Source organism: Mesoplodon densirostris, chromosome 5, assembly GCF_025265405.1.
Source record: "Mesoplodon densirostris isolate mMesDen1 chromosome 5, mMesDen1 primary haplotype, whole genome shotgun sequence".
Classification (NCBI taxonomy): Eukaryota; Metazoa; Chordata; class Mammalia; order Artiodactyla; family Ziphiidae; genus Mesoplodon; species Mesoplodon densirostris.
This window is the reverse complement of record NC_082665.1, coordinates 31,810,689-31,833,909: the sequence shown is the minus strand read 5'-3', so window position 1 is coordinate 31,833,909 and position 23,221 is coordinate 31,810,689. Positions and strand designations below refer to the sequence as shown.

The window sequence follows — 23,221 nt, the reverse complement described above, 5'->3', positions numbered from 1 at the left end:
CGGGTTCGTGCCCCGGTCTGGGAGGATCCCATATGCCGCGGAGCGGCTGGGCCCGTGAGCCATGGCCGCTGGGCCTGCGCATCCGGAGCCTGTGCTCCGCAACGGGAGAGGCCACAACAGTGAGAGGCCCACATAACGCAAAAAGGAAAAAAAAAAAAAAAAAAACAAAAATGATTCTTATTAAATTCTAAAATATTTCTGTTAGGTCAGTGTATCTGTAGTTATTAAAGTCATATTTTTTATTGTCTCCACAGCACACCCAAGATGCAACCAAAGATATAAGTGGTTTTCCACTAAAATGCTGTTAATTATTTTCACAAATTTGATGACAGAATAATCCAAATGTAAACAGTAAATACAATTATCCTAACTTTTCTCCTTCTTATGGAATATTTAAAATCCTTACTTAATTAAAAAATATTTGAAGCCCCAAAATTTATTGTAATTTTGAGTTAGAAAATATCCCATTAACTAGATGAATAGGTCTTTTCTCACTATTGATCTCTTTTGCTTTCAAGAAATAAAAAACAAAGGCATCTGCTTATATCCACCCAAAGCTTTGTGTGACTTCTAAGTACTGAATTATGTATTTCATATAAATGGATTTTTCTTTTATGGCTTATTTTTCCAACGTAATTCCCAGCTGAATTCAATTTTCATGTTAAGTGAGGAAACAGCTATCCTAGCTTAAGGTAGACAGCTACATAGGATAAAAAGGAAAATTAATGCATATTACTAATACAGATGAACAAACATCTCATCTATATTTGGATTAATATACTGGGAAATTGCTCACCCATGTAGTTTATGAATGTGGCAATCAAATGTGATCAAAATGCACAATACTATAACAGAAAGTCTTGCAAAATAAAAGCATGTTCAATTATAGTTTAAATAAATCCATCATCATACAATAGGTTAAACAAGGGAAGTATACAATTTTAGTAGGGCATTCTTATTTTCTGAGAACAGTATTATTAATAGAAATCAATTGTGCTTATTCTGTAAAATATCTTTTTGTTCTACTGTAAAATAAAATGTTCTGGTGTAAATAAACTACAGGTTTATAAACTATGGCATTTTAAAATATTTTTATATTTCAAACTCAACATGTCTTACCAATTGCAGAGTAAACAAATGAATATAATTTATAAAAATGATTTTCATCTTTGATATAACTTATGTCCATGCACTTCTCCCTTAGTTCCCAGGTACATCGTTTTCACATCTGATAGGACAATATTTATACTCACATATTTTAACATCATGATATTTGCAATACAATTGATCTATAATAAAGGGTCAATTTCCTTGTAATATAGGTTGTTAGTACTGCTAAATCTATCACTAAATTGATTCCTTTTTCTTTATTCAAAATTTATGTAACTACCCCATTACATATAGGTTTAATCCATTTTTAAGATTATTGGCAAAATCAATATAACATTCCATTTTTTGGCTATATACAAATCCCCTTTATATCTTTATTTATATATTTTTATTATATACTGTTAAATCTTTATTATTATCTTTAAATATTAAAAAGAGGTAATAAACAAGTAAAAATAAATTATTTTCAATAAAATTTTACACATTAAATATACTTCTAGTGCATCAGTCACAGAAATGATGCCTAGAGATGTGTATCTAGCATCACTGCTACTAAGTAAACTACTAAGTAAACTGCATAATCTCACTATATTGTGTGCATACGTGTTACAGGTAAGTGGATGCTTTGTTATTCAGAGAGAACATAAACTTCTTTAATCTTTATAACATGTTTAAGCGTGGATTTCAGAAAGTCAATTTTGCTACATTAAGGAGACAATTTAATAAGTAAAATAATGCAGAATGCTTAAGAAATACTCTTCTTTTGAAAATGGAAAATCAGTTCTATAAAACTTGAAGGTTTATTTGAGCTATGTCTCCTGTTTTTTATACGGAATGAGTTGTTCTGGTGTAATGCTAAGAATGGTTTATGCTAACTTTATGAAGGTATCTTGGGAAAGTTAAACTGCAGTTCATGTATAAAATGTTCACTATGAAATGAAAAAAAAATCCCTTCTTGTTATTTGTAAGTTTTTATATTTTTTAATCATTTTAAAGGTAGCCTAAAGACTAACAATGTAAATAATACTAATGTTTGACATTAATAGACATTATGTGTCAAGTATCAACAAGCACTTTGCATGAACTATTCAATTTAATTGATTATGGTTGTGTCTGCCCAACAACGATAGCTAAAAATTCTAGTGCATAGAAAAGATGACTCACAAATTTACAGATACTTGAAAAATTTATGTAACTGTAATATATAGCCTGTTTAATTGATGTGCATGTACAGATGGTTAACTCTTTTTCTCCTTGGGGCTTCTAACATTTTTTAATAAAAACCAAAAAATATTTAAGCACTCAGTCAATTGCAAAATCATTGGGAAGTGCTGTTTTGTTGTGACAGTAGAGTAAGTTCAAGCTATGATGCGACTCTCCTGCAATGATAGAAAAAAGTATAAAGAGTAAGAGCTAAAGTCAAACAGCTGTGATGAGTAATTTCATATATTCATGGCCCAGCTAGTGAACAGACAATTGGCATGAATACCTTTAAGATTAGAGAAAAATCCTATTTTTTATGACCATGGCATAAACTGAAAATATAAGATTCAGTCACGCTAGCTCAGTGCAGTTATCTTAGGTTTTTCTGTTTATGGTCTGTGGGTATTGGAGGAGGGGGTGAGGAATGAAGGCACGGGCAGCAGAGACAGAAGATACAAGCACAGGAGTGCAGCTTTCAAATCCTCCTGATCATGACCCAGTAGTATGGATAAAAATAGAGGTCTACTTTCATATGTAAATATTCATTAAGCTGAGATTAAAAAATAAATGGCAGGACCAACATTTAGTGAATGCTCAAAGAGGAAGAGCATCTGAGAGAGCCAATGTGTTGGAGAGGACTATAAAATCATTCTAAAAGGGGGATCTGATCTTCACATTTCTCACCCAAGATTGAGAAATGTGTCAACACTTTCATCTATTGGACTGCAAGGTTTGTGTAAATAAGCTTGCAAACAATAGCAACTAGACTGAATTGGAATGGACATTTGGATATAATAGGTCACACAAAGTGTGTGCGTTGCTAGAATCCCTCCTCCCTCCTGGGAGGATCTTGGAGTGGCAACTTTTGGATGCTGAGAGAATGAGATGAAAAATCACTTTGTGGACGCTGTGTTTCCAACAAGCAGAATTGAGGTCCAACTTCTTGGAATCTTTCACTTTGAGATGATATAGAAATCTTATCAGGCTGCATACCCCTAAGAAGAAGAAGCCTCTCTCACGATTGGAGCAGGTTTCTTTCTGAGACTAGGAAAAGACATCATTACCCCAGGAGAGAAATCCTAAGTCATCCTGAACTTCTCTTACTCTCTTTGATGCTCTAGACCAAATGAAAGGAAACAGGCCATCAGCTTTTAGAAAGAGTGGTATACAGGAAATAACTGTTTACTAGACCAGAGTGTATATTAAAAGTTCAAGTACTGGGGGGGACTTCTAAAGCTTGGTGCTTTTTAAATTTGATTTATCTGTTCTAATCTGTTTACTATCTCTTGTAACACTGCCCCATGAAAATATATGATTCTCTAATGGTTTGTAATCATATGTATCATATGAGGCATGTAAAACCAAAAATTGTTACTCCTAAATACCAAGGATTTGTTACTCTTAGATATGCCCTTAAGCAAGATTGGATTTTGACTTATAATTAGTTTTTCATATACTAATTAATAATGTACTTCTAAAACATACAAAATAAATAACCAGCAGAGAGTGTTTTCTGCTGATTTCAATTGTGAGCAAAAAGACTACACTAGCCTCCTAAACACTGGTAGTATGTTTTGCTTCCCTTTTAAATAAAAAATGTGAAAGTAGCTTGATTACCATCTCTGTAAATCTGAAATGTATATTTTCTGGCCATTTAAGCAAAAGTATTTTTCTTTTTCTTCCATTACTAATGTTTATTTAGTCCTTCACATGATTCTTGCTGGTGCATGTTAGTTAGACAACTTTTGTTTTCTAGTTATAGAAATGCCTGGGTAGGTAGGTCCCTGTGGCATAATAACTGGATCTGAGGGTTCAGATGAAGTTTGTTCTCTCTCTGTTTTTGTGTCTGTCTTCTCTCTCTCTCTCTCAAAATATATTTTCCTTCTACTGTAGATAAAAATTCCATGCAAGAGGGTAAGTTGAAGCTAGTTCCCACAACTTCTGTCCCTCATATGACCATGTCACCAACTCGAATAGAAAAGTCCCAGGGGAAACTGTGATTGGCCCACCTACATCTCATACCTTCTCCGTAAATCTGTGTAGCAAAAGATGGGTGAGATCTGATTAGTCAACCTAGATCCTGAGTCCACACCTGTCATGGGATGGGTTACTATATCTGACAGCACCACTACTCCCACCAGGACCAAAGCATTAAGGACGGGGTGGTCTTCAAAGGAAAGGATGCTAGACAAGCAATTTAAGTCCACCATGGTGTACACCAAGCCAGAATCATGAAATGTAGAGCAAGCCTACATACGTCAATATTAAAATAGTTGTTTACTTACCATATTAGTCGGGGTTCAGTCAGAAAATAACACTAGTTACTTTTGAATGTAGAGAATTAGTTAAACAGGTACTGGAAGATGTAAAAGATGAAGGTAATACAGAGCTATTTCAGAACTGGTAACTGCAAGAAGCAGCTAGAACCCCCATGTCTGGGGGACACTTATCCCCCCAAAAGCGGGTGAAATTATTAGAACCTAGAAGGTTGGAAGGGTGTACCTGCAGTTCTGGGAGGCAGACCCCTGAGGAGAGAGTATTGGCCCACTAGAGCTGGTGTCTGTGAGGGACCATGATGGGGTTCATTCCTGGATGTGAAAATGCAAACTGGAAACAGGTGCTAGATGCCACTCTGAGGGTGAAGAACATTTGCTGAAGGGACAATGAAAGGAAAAGAATGAAAAACAAAGAGGAGCAAGTCCTTTCTTCATCCTCCAGACTTCTTGTTCTCCTTCTAGTGGCCCCTGTTGGCAAAGCTTAACACGGTTCCTGCTGGCAAAGCAGAAATGTATTTCATACAGTCCCAGCCTCAGCATGACAAAGAAGAGGCTAGAAGGGCAGATTTAAAGCTAAGAGACAACAGCTTAATAACTAGCACGTCAGTGATGGCAGCATCAATTCTGCATCAGCTGGAGAATATTTATGCACTAGCAATGGGGTTTTGTCTATCTATGGATAAACTAATAATTAGAAACATACACACCTAAGTGCAAGTTACTACCAGACATCTCCTGGGACTCAGTCCAGTCTCACGACCCACTAGGTACTTAAAACTTTGTAGTCTTACATCAAGTTCTTTCTCCTCTAGTTGGAGAGTTTTGGAATCATAATCTACTTAGACCTTGGAGCGTGTTTATCACCCTTTCAGGGAAGGAGGTATCTGAAGCTTTTCTTTGGATTATGAATTCAGAACTGTCAGCTCTGACTATTGCTTGGATGCAGCCTATTTGAACAGAAACAATTTTTAGGTAGGTATTTTTTCCTTTAAATTTATTCTGAACTTAAAAAAAAAAAAGGAAAACCAAAGTCTTTGAATTTTCAAAAAAATCAGTTTTAATTCAGTTTTCTTTGTTTTCCTTTTTTTAAATTTTCTTATACTTCTACTCTCCTCATAGAACATCCCAAACATGGTTTTAGAAATACTAAAGTATTTAGTTGATTTTTTTAGTCAACCTTAAAATTAATGATAGATACAAGAAAAAATAGAAATTAGGATTTTATTATGATAAAGATGCCCTGAATTCCTTTAGGAGGACTGTAGCAATCTTGATAAGCCTGCATAAATGATTTGTTTTTGAAAATTTACTAAATAGCAGTGGAAAAGTTTAATGTAAAATCTCACCATGGCTAATTATATGTATTAGCTCTGTTGAGTAGTTTGCTAGCCCAGATAACCTTTAAACTTTGGCTGTAATGGTAATTTACTTAATGGAAGGTCTTAATAGAAATTTTGAAACAAATGTACCTCCTTAGATTTACTGATATTGGATTGGGAAGTTAGAAGACATGAATGTGCTGTACACACATACTGACAGAAAACCATGTCATTTTAATGATTCATAATTTCTAATTAGCCATGATTATTCTGAGTGGTTGTGGATATACATTTTAATTGTATCACATACAGTAATTTCCAATTTCCGTGGAGACGCTGATGAAGTGAAAGTCGTACTGCAAAGTCATCATTTAAATATTTGAGAAATGGAAGGCTTTGAGAGGGGTAAATATCCACAGCTTAATTATAATTTCTATTGATCTCTGAAGTTCATTTTGTCCCTGTAATACAGATGGCTGTCTCCTTTCTCTTCCCTAGCTCAACATCATGGTGGGGTTTTGGAATTGTGAGGCTCTCTTCTCAGTGGATGGAGAGAATCCTATACTTCCATCATGTATCCGGCTTTTCCAAAGACAAAAATGTAGTCAACGTTGTAGAGGCAAGTCAGGCGGAGCAAGTAAACAAAATCTCATTGTAGTTGGAGAGTTTACTTTGAATTAGGACTGAGTGCTGAAGGCAGAAAGGCCTCACCTTGACACTCATATTTCACATGATTTTTAAATAGAATTATTTGGAGGGTACTTAGTCAGATTTATCTTGCATTTAAAGGCTTTAAAGTCCAAAGTGAAAGAAATAGTAGGTCTGCAAGCAAAAGACATGTGTCTCAGTGGTTTCTGATGTGAGAAGAGGAAATAAAGCAAGTTAGCAGATGTGTACCTCCATGATGATTAAAACAACTTAAAGCTATTTGTTGGCTTCTTCTAGGTACAGGGATATCCTGTGTATCTTCTAGGTCTTGGATTATATGGCACAGAAAAGCTGAAATAAGCATACCTAAGATAGCCTTCTTGGAAGTGGTGCTCACCTCTATTCATTTGGAGCCCAGAACCTGAATGCAATTATCAAGGAGTGTATCCCATTTCAACATCCATTTGTAATGACCCACAGAGCATTTCTTAACTTGAGGTTTCATGAAGACAATGGGGAGATGGGTTATGAACAAATATACCTACATTTAGATTGAGAAATGGGTGCAATTTATGGTAGAGTTAACCAAAACAAAAAATTACTTGCCAAAACTATAAATGATATTCTGAGGATTTGATATAATCTTTCAGCTTCTCCTCATCAATAAAATGGTGATGATACTTAGCAAGATATGACCAAGTGAATAACCTCTGCCTTTGATTAATCAGATCTGGATTTCTTTTCTTATATTCTATTTGACTTAGTGTACCTTTCATGTTTGTCTTATGCAACAGCAATAGGCTTAATTACATAGTGTCCATATATGTATCCCAATTACTAATTGCAAAAAAAATGCTTGAAATTTATTTAAATTACTATAACGTCACTAAGTAAAATTGTTATAAATTTTGAAAAGTGCATAAATACATTTATATAGTTAACAAATATATATTAATGCATAGATCCTCTATGTGCTATTATATTTACTTCAGATTACCAAAACATTCTTGTGCCTATTGCAATGAAAGGAAATATAAGTGAGAATGTACTTACTTAGTACAATGCTTGGCACATACTTATAATTCTATTTTTTATTATTACTAATATATAAATGTGTTCCCTAATAAATATTATAAATGGAATGAGGCATACATTACAATGATATATGTGATCCTTACCTCCTTAAAACTTATGGTTTAGCAGGAAAGTCAGCTAATTAAACAACAAAGCCGGTAAAGGTTAATAAATATTGTGATAGACCAAGTCTAGGTTTTGTTGAAAATACATTAACAGGAGCAAAATATCCAACCTAGTGGCTACTTTTCTTTTTGTACTAAAGCTCTGTATGCACGTAGTTTAAATTCTCTCTCTCTCTCTCTATATATATATATATTTTTAATTGAAGAAATGGTTTAATCTGAGCTCTCCGATTTCCAAATAGTTTCCAATCTTTTCAGAGATTAAAGGGCCTTTCATTTTGAGTTAGAGTTGAAAACTGACATCCCATTGGGCAAGACTGTATGCTCTTTGACAGCTATTTTTAAAACATAATTATACTCTGTAGGTAAGCAACTTAAACATTTAATTGTTTTGCCATTTCACACCCTATGTTAAGTAATTTTCTCTTTATATATAGTATTCTACACTTTATATAGATCATGAGGTAGACATATAGAGAAATATATAGAGATAAATTAGTTTAAAATTAACTTTCCCAAGAAAGCACAAAAACAATTATATTGAGAGCAGAGTCACCAGTGATCAATGACCACTTTACAAAAAAAGTTAAGGTTATCAAAAAAGATTCTTCAAATTGCAGTCACAACTTAAAGGGTCATTACCCGATTCCTCTGAGTGATGAAGTTTAACTGCAAGTTCATGGCTCTCCAGGGTTCCATTACGGGGCATGGTGAGAAGTAGGAGTAGTGTCTATAAATTTTGTGACAACTTTTGCTCTATATATACATTATGCATCTTTTTGGAGAGAGGGTCTATACTTTTAATCTGTTTCTCAGATAGACCATAAAATGGCAAGAAACCCTATTCTCGAGTATGTGTCAACTTAAATCTATAGAAAGGGACCAAATGACAGAAGTAGCCGTCCATAGCCTCTTCCAGTTGGAACTAGATGACTACTGGTGAGCCTCTGTTCTAATTTTCTTTCAAAACCCCACAAGATTGATCACGAGTCATTTTTCAGTGTGCCACAAGCAGCCATAAAGTCCCTGTGACAGTTTCCTTAAAGGTTAGGTTGTTGATTTGTGACTTGGAAAGTCTTTTATTCCAGCATGTGATTTTCTCAAAGAGTTTGTGGGGAAATATCACGACAAGAAAAGAGGACATTTATGACATGATAAGCAGTGCGTGCTGTGGCTTTCACGCTGTGTAGGGGATGGATGAGGGCGGGCATTATGTTATACCTAGTAACCTGATATCCTGAGGATGCCTTGAGCTTTTAAGAAGGACACTCAGTCCTAGTGGAGTGTCACCTTTATATATAGGTGGCAGAGCTGTGCCACTAACTTTGTGAGGTATTGAATAATCTCAATAGTTGTCAAAGCTCAGACTTGGAGCAGTTTTTCCTGGGTTCAAATCCTGGCCCTCTCACTTAGATGCTCTGTTACTCTGGGCAGCTTTCTTAATCCTGTCTGCCTCATTTGTAGAATAAGGACGGTAGTAATATTACGTACTTATTGCATAGGCTTGTTCTTAGAATTAAATGTTATTATTTGTTAAGTACATAGAAGAATGTCTAAACACTGTTTAAAATAATAAAATCAAGTTCTAAAAGTCCATGTTGATGACAAGTAATATCTAAATTGCTGGGAGTTGGGAACTATACTCAATACTCTGTAATAACCTATGAGGGAAAAGAATCTGAAAAAGAATAAATATATGTATGTATAACTGAATCACTTTGCTGTATACTTGAAATTAACACAATATTGTAAATCAACTATACTTCAGTTTAAAAGAAAGAAATAAAAGCATTTCCCCAGCTTACTAGAAACTATGCAAAGTATTTTCTCTAATGATTGCATTAATGTTCTACCGTGGGAATATACTGAAATTTAAAAAAAAATTGCTGGGAGTCATATTTTCTATTGATTTGATTGCCTGATACCACTGCCCTCCGTTAAGTATTTTAATGGCTCTACTGCTTGCTGCTTTGGTTTAGATGTGAGGAAAGAGGCCTCAGGTCCCACCTTTGTGGTCTTGACCACTAGAGCAATTGACAAGAGCAAGACATGTTTGAGAGACATCACTCAAATGTTTGTGCATTGGGAAATATTTTAGTTCAAGTTGTTGGGGTCTGGGATGGGTTTGCAGTAAGGAGTAGGAAAGTGCTAGAGAAAGAAAAGACAGTAATGGTAGGAATATGGGCTTTGGGGAGCTTATCAATTTGCCTGAATTCTGATCCAGCTGAGAAAATCTTGGACATTTCAAACATGTATTGCCTTAAGATTATCTTGGGAGTGTGGGTGTACAAGGGGTGGTGATATAATCTGACTCCAATTCAAGAGACAGCCTTTAATATATTCTTTAAATTCAGAAGAAACACTTTCCTCCTAAACATCAAGATATACAAATAAACAGGGATACCATGTCATATTCTTTCATCTTACACCTGTTGAATTAAAATATACATATATCACTTCTAAATCTCTTAATCTAATTTGAGCCAAAAGACACCAGTTAATTTTTCAGCAAAACTGTCTAATTAATCTCTCTTTTTTAAAAAAAATAATTAATTTCTTCATTTTTGGCTGTGTTAGGTCTTCATTGCTGTGTGCGGGCTTTCTCTAGTTGCAGTGAGTGGAGGCTACTCTTCATTGTGGTATGTGGGCTGCTCATTGCAGTGCCTTCTCTTGTTGCAGAGCACAGGCTCTAGGCATGCGGACTTCAGTTGTTGCAGCACATGGGCTCAGTAGTTGTGGCTCGCGGGCTTAGTTGCTCTGTGGCATCTGGGATCTTCCCAGACTAGGGCTGGAACCCGTGTCCCCTGCATTGGTAGGTGAATTCTTAACCACTGCGCCACCAGGGAAGTCCCTCTAATTAATCTCTTTTTTTTTTTTTTTTTTTTGTGGTACACGGGCCTCTCACTGCTGTGGCCTCTCCCGTTGCGGAGCACAGGCTCCGGACGCGCAGGCCCAGCGGCCATGGCCCACGGGCCCAGCGGCTCCGCGGCATGTGGCATCCTCCCGGACCGGGGCACGAACCCGCGTCCCCTACATCGGCAGGCGGACTCCCAACCACTGCACCACCAGGGAAGCCCTAATTAATCTCTTTGAATGACAGTTGTCAAAAGTTTTCCTGCATATTGTCATGCAGTTCTTGTCTCAATATTGAGCTGCTGCAACTATAATTTACAGTTGTAATCACTCACCATCCTGGAGACTTCTAGTTGCTAAAGATTTTAAATTAAAATGTTCCCAGTGGATAGTAGGGTAATATCATAGATTCCATTGAAACTCATGCTCAATAAGGTCTATCACTGGAGTGAATTTTCTAGATAAATCAAGTCCCCAAATGCCACTATTGATGAAATTGATTCTGTAAAGACCATCTGCATATGTAAAAGGTATACTCCTCATTTATTTTTTCTCCGTGTACATGGTAAACAATGATATGTGAAGTAGTGTTTCCCAAATTTGGCTCATCCTGAGAGTTACATGGGGAAGTGATCTATGCTGGGCTCGAAATCTTTATTTTAAACCAATGTCCCAAGTGATTTGAGAATCAGGGAAGCATATCGATATAAAGTAAGGTGCAAAATGGTTCAGACTTACTAGGACATTTGGGAGAGAGTGAACAGTTTCTTAAGACTTCACAGAATTATTCTCTTCTGGGATTTATAAGCATTGATTTTTATTAATCAGAGAAATTAATGGCAGGAAGTACGAATAAAAATAGAAGTCTAGGGCTTCCCTGGTGGCGCAGTGGTTGAGAGTCTGCCTGCCGATGCAGGGGACATGGGTTCGTGCCCAGTCTGGGAAGATACCACATGCCGCGGAGCGTCTAGGCCCGTGAGCCATGGCTGCTGAGCCTGCGTGTCCGGAGCCTGCGCTCCGCAACGGGAGAGGCCACAACAGTGAGAGGCCCGGGTACCGCAAAAAGAAAAAAAAAAAAAAAAAAAGAAGTCTGGAGGATGCAGGCTTTACAAACCACTTCTATTTAACAAAGCTGACACGTTTCTACATAATGAAAACAGAAACATAATTGCCAAAAAATTATAGCTTTAATTCAAATCTCAAAACAATAATCATGTAGATTTACTTAAAATCTCAGTATTTTAAGAGAATTGTGTGGGATTGGTAACACAAGAGAGAAATTATGTATTTGTTCAAGTAATGGAAACTCACAAGAAGCCTGGAGACTAATACAGTTTTAAATACTAGCTGGGATTCCTCCATGGTAGTCAAATAGTTAAATCAGACACATCACTTTATTGGGGTTGGAAAAAAACATGGGATGGGATAAAATTCTTTTTACTTATTTAATTTAGAGGTAAGAAGGTAGATTATGAACATATAATTTAACCCCCAAATAGACCAGAGCTCTTTACTGATAAAAATCAGTGAATAAGAAGCTACCCATGCATCCCTCCAATGTACCCTCTAGCGTCTGTATATAATCCAGAGATCTGAGTGTTCCAAAACTGGAATCTTAATTGACACCTGCCTTCCCAGATCACTGATCTGCACTTTTTAATAGTTTCGTCACTGAGATTTCTAAATTATTTCATCCTTCTAGGTCTCAAACTGTCCTTGGATAGTTTCCTAGGACCTCATTTCCCTAACTCCTTATCAACCATCAAAATGTCTTGTAGGGCTTCCCTGGTGGCAGTGGTTGAGAGTCCACCTGCCGATGCAGGGGACGCAGGTTTGTGCCCCGGTCCGGGAAGATTCCACATGATGCAGAGCGGCTGGGCCTGTGAGCCATGGCCACTGAGCCTGAGTGTCCGGAGCCTGTGCTCCGCAACGAGAGATGCCACAACAGTGAGAGGCTCATGTACTGCAAAAAAAAAGAAAAAAAAAAAAAAAGGTCTTGGAAACTGAAGGAGTTATGCATAGATGCCAAAGATGATCTTTATAAATCTTTATATAGATCATTTTTCCTGACTCTTAATAGTCTGTTAACCAGTAATCCACAACTTTATCTCTCATTGCATGTCTGCTCCTACTTTTGCATACATCACCATCAATATCTCATGTAGCGTTAACCACTTTGTCATGATCATAAACTCAAACTGCACTGGAAGCATAATAACAGAACTATTTTCTCCTCATTTCTGCTTTTTTTGCCCCCAGCAGTTATGTTCCTGAAATGAGCGTCATTCTCATTAAGGAGAATTAGGGACAGACTTCAAGCTCTGGTCTTTATATAGTTCCACAGGCTTTGGAGAGCACAGCTGGTCAGGGAGAAGGAGGTGTTTCCATTTGTGCAAATTGATGTTCATTTTTATTATTTTGGCCAGATTTGTTTCAGATATGACTAGATCTTCTTTATTTCTTACTCCAGAACATGGCTGACTAGGAGTCCATACCAGGAATACAAATATGGCAACTTTGTTATTTTCTCAGTCACTTGTGTTTGCTCGCGTATCACCTGACCTGGTTGCTCTGCAGGCAACTATTAAACACTTGTATACTTTTACCACTGTTTGTGAATCCAACACTCAGGGCTGAAACTTTTAAGCACTCGCCTATTTCTAATGCTCTTATGGATTCATGCCCTCATCACCTCTCTTTTACATGCTTAGCAGCCTTGAAAATAAAGAATATGGTCATTTAAATACCAATAAGTCAAAATACACTAAAAGCAAATAAGAAAATGCAGAAGCCACTTCCAAACCTTCTTTCCTGTCAATGCAGCATGCAAGTCTGACTGACACACAAACCAATAGTCTTCCCCCTACAACAAATTTCCTCTTGTCTGTGGGTTGAATTTAATTTTACTTCTCTTTTCTTTTTGTTTTAAAACTACCAGAAAACAAGTAACAAAAATCCAATTATGATTTAACTTACTGATATGAAATACTAGAAGAAAAAATAATGTCTTTATTATAGTTAATTTACTTAACTGTAAATTATATAATTGATTAAATGAAGCAATTCCATTGTAGATCATTTTAAAATAAGCACTCTAGAAATTAGTAACAGAAATAACATTAAAATTCCTATGGAAATGAATCTACATAATCTACTTTGTTGGGAGACAGAAATTTTAAAAGATAAAATCTACAGGCTAATCTCTTTTAAAGTATGAGAGTCTTTAACAATCACTAATATAATTTATTTATATTAGAATACTTTCTACATTTTGACTGAAAACCTATCTATATGCAGGTAACAGGAAGAAAAAGAACCACCATAAGACAAGGGAAATACACCAAACACTTAACCAGACCTTTGTGGATACACCCAGAATTTACTGTATGTTTGTAGTGGTATAACAAAAAAATACTCTGAATATTGTCAAGAAGGAATAAATAGAAAATTATAACAATCAATAGGCTCTGATTATCCTTGAAAATATAGAATTTTCATACTTAATAAAACTCAGACGTCCAAGTCACCCTCCTGCGGTTCCATTAAAGTGTTTTTCAGATATCAATTTAACATTGTAAAAATTCAGAATGAGACTGATTGTAACAATATTCAAATTCCCAGAAATGGTATAAAATTATATCTTTAATTACAATAAAATTTCTAAAACTAGTGATTCACTTTGAGAGTCTATATTCTTTCACAATACTATAACATATTTGGAGCAAATAAGTTCATCAGTTTCCATTTCTTTTTTTTTTTCCATTTTTTTATTAGTTTCTGCTTTATAACAAAGTGAATCAGTCATACATATACATCTGTTCCCACATCCCCTCCCTCATGCATCTCCCTCCCTCCCACCCTCCCCATCCCTCCCCTCCAGGCAGTCACAAAGCACCGAGCTGATCTCCGTGTGCTCTGCGGCTGCTTCCCACTATCTATCTAGCCTACGTTTGGTAGTGTATATATGTCCATGCCTCTCTTTCGCTTTGTCACAGCTTACCCTTCCCCCTCCCCATATGCTCAAGTCCATTCTCAAGTAGGTCTGTGTCTTTATTCCCGTTTTACCCCTAGGTTCTTCATGACATTTTTTTTTCTTATATTCCATATATATGTGTTAGCATACGGTATTTGTCTTTCTCTTTCTGACTTACTTCACTCTGTATGACAGACTCTAGGTCTATCCACCTCATTACAAATAGCTCAGTTTCGTTTCTTTTTATGGCTGAGTAATATTCCATTGTATATATGTGCCACATCTTCTTTATCCATTCATCCGATGATGGACACTTAGGTTGTTTCCAGCTCCGGGCTATTGTGAATAGAGCTGCAATGAATATTTTGGTACATGTCTCTTTTTGAATTATGGTTTTCTCAGGGTATATGCCTAGTAGTGGGATTGCTGGATCATATGGTAGTTCTATTTTTAGTTTTTTAAGGAACCTCCATACTGTTCTCCATAGTGGCTGTACCAATTCACATTCCCACCAGCAGTGCAAGAGTGTTCCCTTTTCTCCACACCCTCTCCAGCATTTATTGTTTCTAGATTTCTTGATGATGGCCATTCTGACTGGTGTGAGATGATATCTCATTGTAGTTTTGATTTGCATTTCTCTAATGATTAATGATGTTGAGCATTCTTTCATGTGTTTGTTGGCAGTCTGTATATCTTCTTTGGAGAAATGCCTATTTAAGTCTTCTGCCCATTTTTGGATTGGGTTGTTTGTTTTTTTGCTATTGAGCTGCATGAGCTGCTTATAAATTTTGAAGATTAATCCTTTGTCAGTTGCTTCATTTGCAAATATTTTCTCCCATTCTGAGGGTTGTCTTTTGGTCTTGTTTATGGTTTCCTTTGCTGTGCAAAATATTTGAAGTTTCATTAGGTCCCATGTGTTTATCTTTGTTTTTATTTCCATTTCTCTAGGAGGTGGGTCCAAAAGGATCTTGCTGTGATTTATGTCATAGAGTGTTCTACCTATGTTTTCCTCTAAGAGTTTGATAGTTTCTGGCCTTACATTTAAGTCTTTAATCCATTTTGAGCTTATTTTTGTGTATGGTGTTAGGGAATGATCTAATCTCATAGTTTTACATGTCCCTGTCCAGTTTTCCCAGCACCACTTATTGAAGAGGCTGTCCTTTCTCCACTGTACATTCCTGCCTCCTTTATCAAAGATAAGTTGGCCATATGTGCGTGGGTTTATCTCTGGGCTTTCTATCCTGATCCACTGATCTATCTTTCTGTTTTTATGCCAGTACCACACTGTCTTAATTACTGTAGCTTTGTAGTATAGTCTGAAGTCAGGGAGCCTGATTCCTCCAGCTCCTTTTTTCGTTCTCAAGATTGCTTTGGCTATTCGGGGTCTTTTGTTTTTCCAAACAAATTTTGAAATTTTTTGTTCTAGTTCTGTGAAAAATGCCAGTGGTAGTTTGGTAGGGATTGCATTGAATCTGTAGATTGCTTTGGGTAGTAGAGTCATTTTCACAATATTGATTCTTCCAATCCAGGAGCATGGTATATCTCTCCATCTGTTTGTATCATCTTTAATTTCTTTCATCAGTGTCTTATAATTTTCTGCATACAGGTCTTTTGTCTCCTTAGGTAGGTTTATTCCTAGATATTTTATTCTTTTTGTTGCAATGGTAAATGGGAGTGTTTTCTTGATTTCATTTTCAGATTTTTCATCATTAGTGTACAGGAATGACAGAGATTTCTGTACATTAATTTTGTAACCTGCTACTTTACCAAATTCATTGATTAGCTCTAGTAGTTTTTTGGTAGCATCTTTAGGATTCTCTATGTATAGTATCATGTCATCTGCAAACAATGACAGCTTTACTTCTTCTTTTCCGATTTGGATTCCTTTTATTTCCTTTTCTTCTCTGATTGCTGTGGCTAAAACTTCCAAAACTAGGTTGAATAAGAGTGGTGAGAGTGGGCAACCTTGTCTTGTTCCTGATCTTAGTGGAAATGGTTTCAGTTTTTCACCATTGAGGACAATGTTGGCTGTGGGTTTGTCATATATGGCCTTTATTATGTTGAGGAAAGTTCCCTCTATGCCTACTTTCTGCAGGGTTTTTATCATAAATGGGTGTTGAATTTTGTCGAAAGCTTTCTCTGCATCTATTGAGATGATCATATGGTTTTTCTCCTTCAACTTGTTAATATGGTGTATCACATTGATTGATTTGCGTATATTGAAGAATCCTTGCATTCCTGGAATAAACCCCACTTGATCATGGTGTATGATCCTTTTAATGTGCTGTTGGATTCTGTTTGCTAGTATTTTGTTGAGGATTTTTGCATCTATGTTCATCAGTGATATTGGCCTGTAGTTTTCTTTCTTTGTGACATCCTTGCCTGGTTTTGGTATCAAGGTGATGGTGGCCTCGCAGAATGAGTTTGGGAGTGTTCCTTCCTCTGAAATTGTTTGGAAGAGTTTGAGAAGGATGAGTGTTAGCTCTTCTCTAAATGTTTGATAGAATTCGCCTGTGAAGCCATCTGGTCCTGGGCTTTTGTTTGATGGAAGATTTTTAATCACAGTTTCAATTTCAGTGCTTGTGATTGGTCTATTCATATTTTCTATTTCTTCCTGAGTCAGTCTTGGCAGGTTGTGCATTTCTAAGAATTTGTCCATTTCTTCCAGGTTGTCCATTTTATTGGCATAGAGTTGCTTGTAGTAATCTCTCATGATCTTTTGTATTTCTGCAGTGTCAGTTGTTACTTCTCCTTTTTCATTTCTAATTCTATTGATTTGAGTCTTCTCCCTTCTTTTCTTGATGAGTCTGGCTAATGGTTTGTCAATTTTGTTTATCTTCTCAAAGAACCAGCTTTTAGTTTGGTTGATCTTTGCTATCGTTTCCTTCATTTCTTTTTCATTTATTTCTGATCTGATCTTTATGATTTCTTTCCTTCTGCTAGCTTTGGGGGTTTTTTGTTCTTCTTTCTCTAATTGCTTTAGGTGCAGGGTCAGGTTGTTTGCTCGAAATGTTTCCTGTTTCTTAAGGTGGGATTGTATTGCTATAAACTTCCCCCTTAGAACTGCTTTTGCTGCATCCCATAGGTTTTGGGTTGTCGTGTCTCCATTGTCATTTGTTTCTAGGTATTTTTTAATTTCCTCTCTGATTTCTTCAGTGATCACTTCGTTATTGAGTAGTGTATTGTTTAGCCTCCATGTGTTTGTATTTTTTACAGATCTTTTCCTGTAATTGATGTCTAGTCTCATAGCATTGTGGTCGGAAAAGATACTTGATACAATTTCAATTTTCTTAAATTTACCAAGGCTTGATTTGTGACCCAAGATATGATCTATCCTGGAGAATGTTCCATGAGCACTTGAGAAAAATGTGTATTCTGTTGTTTTTGGATGAAATGTCCTATAAATATCAACTAAGTCCATCTTGTTTAATGTATCATTTAAAGCTTGTGTTTCCTTATTTATTTTCATTTTGGACGATCTGTCCATTGGTGAAAGTGGGGTGTTAAAGTCCCCTACTATGATTGTGTTACTGTCGATTTCCCCTTTTATGGCTGTTAGTATTTGCCTTATGTATTGAGGTGCTCCTATGTTGGGTGCATAAATATTTACAATTGTTATATCTTCTTCTTGGATCGATCCCTTGATCATTATGTAGTGTCCTTCTTTGTCTCTTCTAATAGTCTTTATTTTAAAGTCTATTTTGTCTGATATAAGAATTGCTACTCCAGCTTTCTTTTGATTTCCATTTGCATGGAATATCTTTTTCCATCCCCTTACTTTCAATCTGTATGTGTCCCTGGGTCTGAAGTGGGTCTCTTGTAGACAGCATATATATGGGTCTTGTTTTTGTATCCATTCAGCCACTCTGTGTCTTTTGGTGGGAGCATTTAGTCCATTTACATTTAAGGTAATTATTGATATGTATGTTCCTATTCCCATTTCCTTAATTGCTTTGGGTTCGTTATTGTAGGTATATTCCTTCTGTTGTGTTTCTTGCCTAGAGAAGTTCCTTTAGCATTTGTTGTAAAGCTGGTTTGGTGGTGCTGAACTCTCTCAGCTTTTGCTTGTCTGTAAAGGTTTTAATTTCTCCATCAAATCTGAATGAGATCCTTGCTGGGTAGAGTAATCTTGGCTGCAGGTTTCTCTCCTTCATCACTTTAATTATGTCCTGCCACTCCCTTCTGGCTTGTAGAGTTTCTGCTGAGAGATCAGCTGTTAACCTGATGGGGATTCCCTTGTGTGTTATTTGTTGTTTTTCCCTTGCTGCTTTTAATATGATTTCTTTGTGCTTAATTTTTGACAGTTTGATTAATATGTGTCTTGGTGTATTTCTCCTTGGATTTATTCTGTATGGGACTCTCTGTGCCTCCTGGACTTGATTAACTATTTCCTTTCCCATATTGGGGAATTTTTCAACTATAATCTCTTCAAATATTTTCTCAGTCCCTTTCTTTTTCTCTTCTTCTTCTGGAACCCCTATAATTCGAATGTTGGTGCGTTTAATGTTGTCCCAGAGGTCTCTGAGACTGTCCTCTGTTCTTTTCATTCTTTTTTCTTTATTTTGCTCTGCATCCGTTATTTCCACTATTTTATCTTCCACCTCACTTATCCGTTCTTCTGCCTCAGTTATTCTGCTATTGATCCCATCTAGAGTATTTTTTATTTCATGTATTGTGTTTTTAATCGATGCTTGATTCATCTTTAGTTCTTCTAGGTCCTTGTTAACTGTTTCTTGCATTTTGTCTATTCTATTTCCAAGATTTTGGATCATCTTTACCATCATTATTCTGAATTCTTTTTCAGGTAGACTGCCTATTACCTCTTCATTTGTTAGGTCTGGTAGGTTTTTATCTTGCTCCTTCACCTGCTGTGTGTTTTTCTGTCTTCTCATTTTGCTTATGTTACTGTGTTTGGGGTCTCCTTTTTGCAGGCTGCAGATTCGTAGTTCCCGTTGTTTTTCGTGTCTGACCCCAGTGGCTAAGGTTGTTTCAGTAGGTTGTATAGGCTTCCTGGTGGGGGGGACTAATGCCTGTGTTCTGGTGGTTGAGGCTTGATCTTGTCTTTCTGGTGGACAGGTCCACGTCTGGTGGTGTGTTTTGGGGTGCCTATGGCCTTATTATGTTTTTAGGTAGCTTCTCTGCTAATGGGTGGGGTTGTGTTCCTGCCTTGCTAGTTGCTTGGCATAGGGTGACCAGCACTGTAGCTTGCTGGTTGTTGACTGAAGCTGGGTGCTGGTGTTGGGATGGAGATCTCTGGGAGATTTTCGCTGCTTGATATTATGTGGAGCTGGGAGGTCTCTTGTGGACCCGTGTCCTGAAGTTGGCTCTCCCACTTCAGAGGCACAGCACTGGCTCCTGGCTGCAGCACCAAGAGCCTTTCATCCACCCAGCTCAGAATAACAGGGAGAAAAAGCAGAAAGAAAGAATTAGTAGAAGAAAGAAAGAGAGAGGGAAAGAAAGGAAGAAGGGAAGAAAGGAAGGAAGGAAGGAAGAAAGAAAGAAAGGAGGGAGGGAGTGAGGAAGGATGGAAAGAAAGAAGGAAAGAAAGGAGGGAGGGAGGGAGCAATGAAAGCAAAAGGAAGAGTGAATGGAAGAAGGGAGGGAGGGAGGGAGGAAGGAAAGAAAGAAAGAAAGGAGGGAGGGAGGGAGGAAGGAAAGAAAAAGAAAGTGGAAAGAAGAAGGGTGGGAGGGAGGGAGGAAAGAAAAAGAAAGAAGGAAAGGAAGAGCGGAGGGAGGGAGGGAGGAAGGGAAGGTAGGAAAAAAAGAAAGAGCAGGTAAAGTAAAATAGAATAAAGTATGAAATATAGTAGCATTATTAAAATTAGAAAGTAATTATTGAAAAAAAAAAAAACGGACCGATAGAACCCTGGGACATATGGTGGAAGCAAAGCTATACAGAGAGAATCTTACACAGAAGATTACACATACACATTCACAAAAAGAGAGCAGGGGGAAAAATCAAAAATCTTGCTCTCCAAGCCCACCTCCTCAATTTGGGATAATTCGTTGTAAAAAGAGGAAAAGGGCAAGAAGTCTGAAATCTTGCTCTCTAAGTCCACCTCCTTACTTTGGAATAATTCGTTGTAAAAAGAGGAAAAGGGGGAAAAGCCTTAAATCTTGTCCTCAAAGTCCACTTCCTCAATTTGGGATGATTCGCTGTCCATTCATGCACTCCACAGACGCAGGGCACATCAAATGGACCGTGGAGCTTTAATAAGCTGCCTCCGAGGCTGCACAGAGAGATTTCCCTGACTCTGCTCTCACAGCTCCCGGGTCTCAGCCTTGGACCTGGCCCCGCCTCTGTGCGTAGGTCGCCGGAGGGCGTCCGTTCTTCGCTCAGACAGGACGGGTTTAAAGGAGCCGCTGATTCGGGGGCTCTGGCTCACTCATGCAGAGGGGAGGGAGGGGCGCGCAGTGTGGGGCGGGCCTGCGGCGGCAGAGGCCGGCGTGACGTTGCAGCAGCCCGTGGCGCTCCGTGCGCTTTCCCGGGAAAGCCGTCCCCAGGTCTCGGGACCCCGGCAGTGGCGGGGTGCACAGGTCCCCCGGAAGGCGGGGCGGACAGTGACCCACGCTCGCACACAGGCCCCGCGGCTGCGGCGGCGGCGGGCGGCGGCAGGCGGCGGCGGTGGCGGGCCACGGGGGCAGCGGCGGCAGCGGGCCGCGGCAGCGGCGGCGGCGGGCGGCGGCAGGCGGCGGCGGCGGGCCGCGGCGGCGGCAGGCGGCGGCAGCGGCGGCCCACGCCCGTTTCCGAGGTCCACGCCTTACCCGCGGCTCGCGCCTGTCTCCGGCGCTTCCCTAAGCAGCCCTTTTAATGCCCTCTCCTCGCACACCAGGAAACGAAAGTGAAAGTGAAAAAAGACTCTTGCCTCTTCAGCAACTCCAGACCCTTTCCCCGGACTCCCTCCGGGCTAGCCGTGGTGCACTAACCCCTTCAGGCTCTCTTCCTGCCACCAGCCCCAGTCCTCTCCCTGCGCTCCGATTGAAAGCCGATACCCAAGCCTCAGCTCCCAGCCCCGCCCGCCACGGCGGCCCGAGCAGACAAGCCTCTCGGGCTGGTGTGTGCCTGAGGGCACCGATCCTCTGTGCCGGAATCTCTCCGCTTTGCCCTCCACACCCCTGTTGCTGTGCTCTCCTCCGCTACTCCGAAGCTTTCCCCCTCCGCCACCTGCAGTCTCCGCCCGCGAAGGGGCTTGCAGTGTGTAGAAACCTTCCCTCCTTCACGGCTCCCTCCCACTGGTGCAGGTCCCGTCCCTATCCTATTGTCTCTGTTTATTCTTTTTTTCTTTTGCCCTACCCAGGTATGTGGGGAGTTTCTTGCCTTTTAGGGAGTCTGAGGTCTTCTGTCGGCGTTCAGTAGGTGTTCTGTAGGAGTTGTTCCACGTGTAGATGAATTTCTGATGTATCTGTGGGGAGGAAGGTGATCTCCGCGTCTTACTCTTCTGCCATCTTCCTCCGGGGCCCCCAGTTTCCATTTCTGTAATGTTCACCATCTAGTCCAGGAAGAGAGCCTTTGATTGGCCACTCATATGATTTTAGGTGGAAGTTTTTGCGTTAGAGGATTATCCAGATTAATCTTTTTCTTTCCATTCCTGTTCTTCAGAACACTAAAGATGCTGCTTTAGCCTTTCCAGGCCATTACATATGGCTAAAGGGTTTATTCTCCTCCCTGGTCTCCTGTTCTTACCCCTATTTCAAGATCCAACCTACTCCCCATGGTTTCTCCTAGCCTCTTTTCATAGATTCTTATCATTGCCATATAACCAATTGTCCATAATGAGATATTCTTTTATTTAGTGCAGCAGGAGTGAAAAGAGAGGGGAGTTAGAGAGAAAAAGGAACATCTATACTTGTCTGTACATGACTATTAACAAGCTGATTCCACATTTTGGATATTTTGTCAACAGACTATGATTCATAGCCTCAGCACTGTTTCAAAACATGTCTGGTTTCCCAAGGAGCATATCCCTGCCAAATTAATTTACAAAAAACATGTTCCAACCTACTTTCTTAATATAATCCTAATATAATCTCCTATTACAGCTTTATTTATTCAAAATCCATTGAGTACTTTTTCTAATGAATACAAACTGCCTTTGCACACTTTAGCTAAGTGCCACAATTTTTTTAGGATTAAAACACATTAGGCAGGCTCTGTCAATTGACTCTTCATTACATATCTGGAAACACACACACAAACGTATACACCTGTACCACTAGCTTTTTTACTCTATGATTTTCGTGTGCACATGAGACTGAGTATTAAGAAGATGCAGTTTTAGTCAAGGTCCTGCCACTAATTGTGTGACTGTGGACAAATCCAGGGCAGATTACTGTGGAACTAATGAATGCTAGTTCATTAGTTCACACCCGTCACTTGTATAGGCTTCTTTCATGCTACTGTAAGAGACCTTATAAATGTGGTCATATGATTGTATGGCTTTGTAGAAATTTGCAGAAGTAGATATTTTAATTATAAAAGATTAAGATTACAGCTTCTTTCCACTCTAAATTTCCTTCTGTGAGACTTTCCCTCTTATTAGGTGGCATTCTGGTCATCTTTAATGGTTTTTGGATCTGGCATGAGGAAGTTGAGTTGAGGGCAGATTGAGTTTAGGTTATATGGGATATATTTATGTGGTT

General features: G+C 38.4%; 1 pseudogene; it reads left to right on the top strand.

Annotated features, from left to right (window-relative positions):
• The first annotated feature begins 8,608 nt into the window (after positions 1 to 8,608).
• LOC132490428 (uncharacterized) overlaps positions 8,609 to 23,221 on the top strand; it is a 34,998-nt pseudogene continuing 20,385 nt past the window's right edge.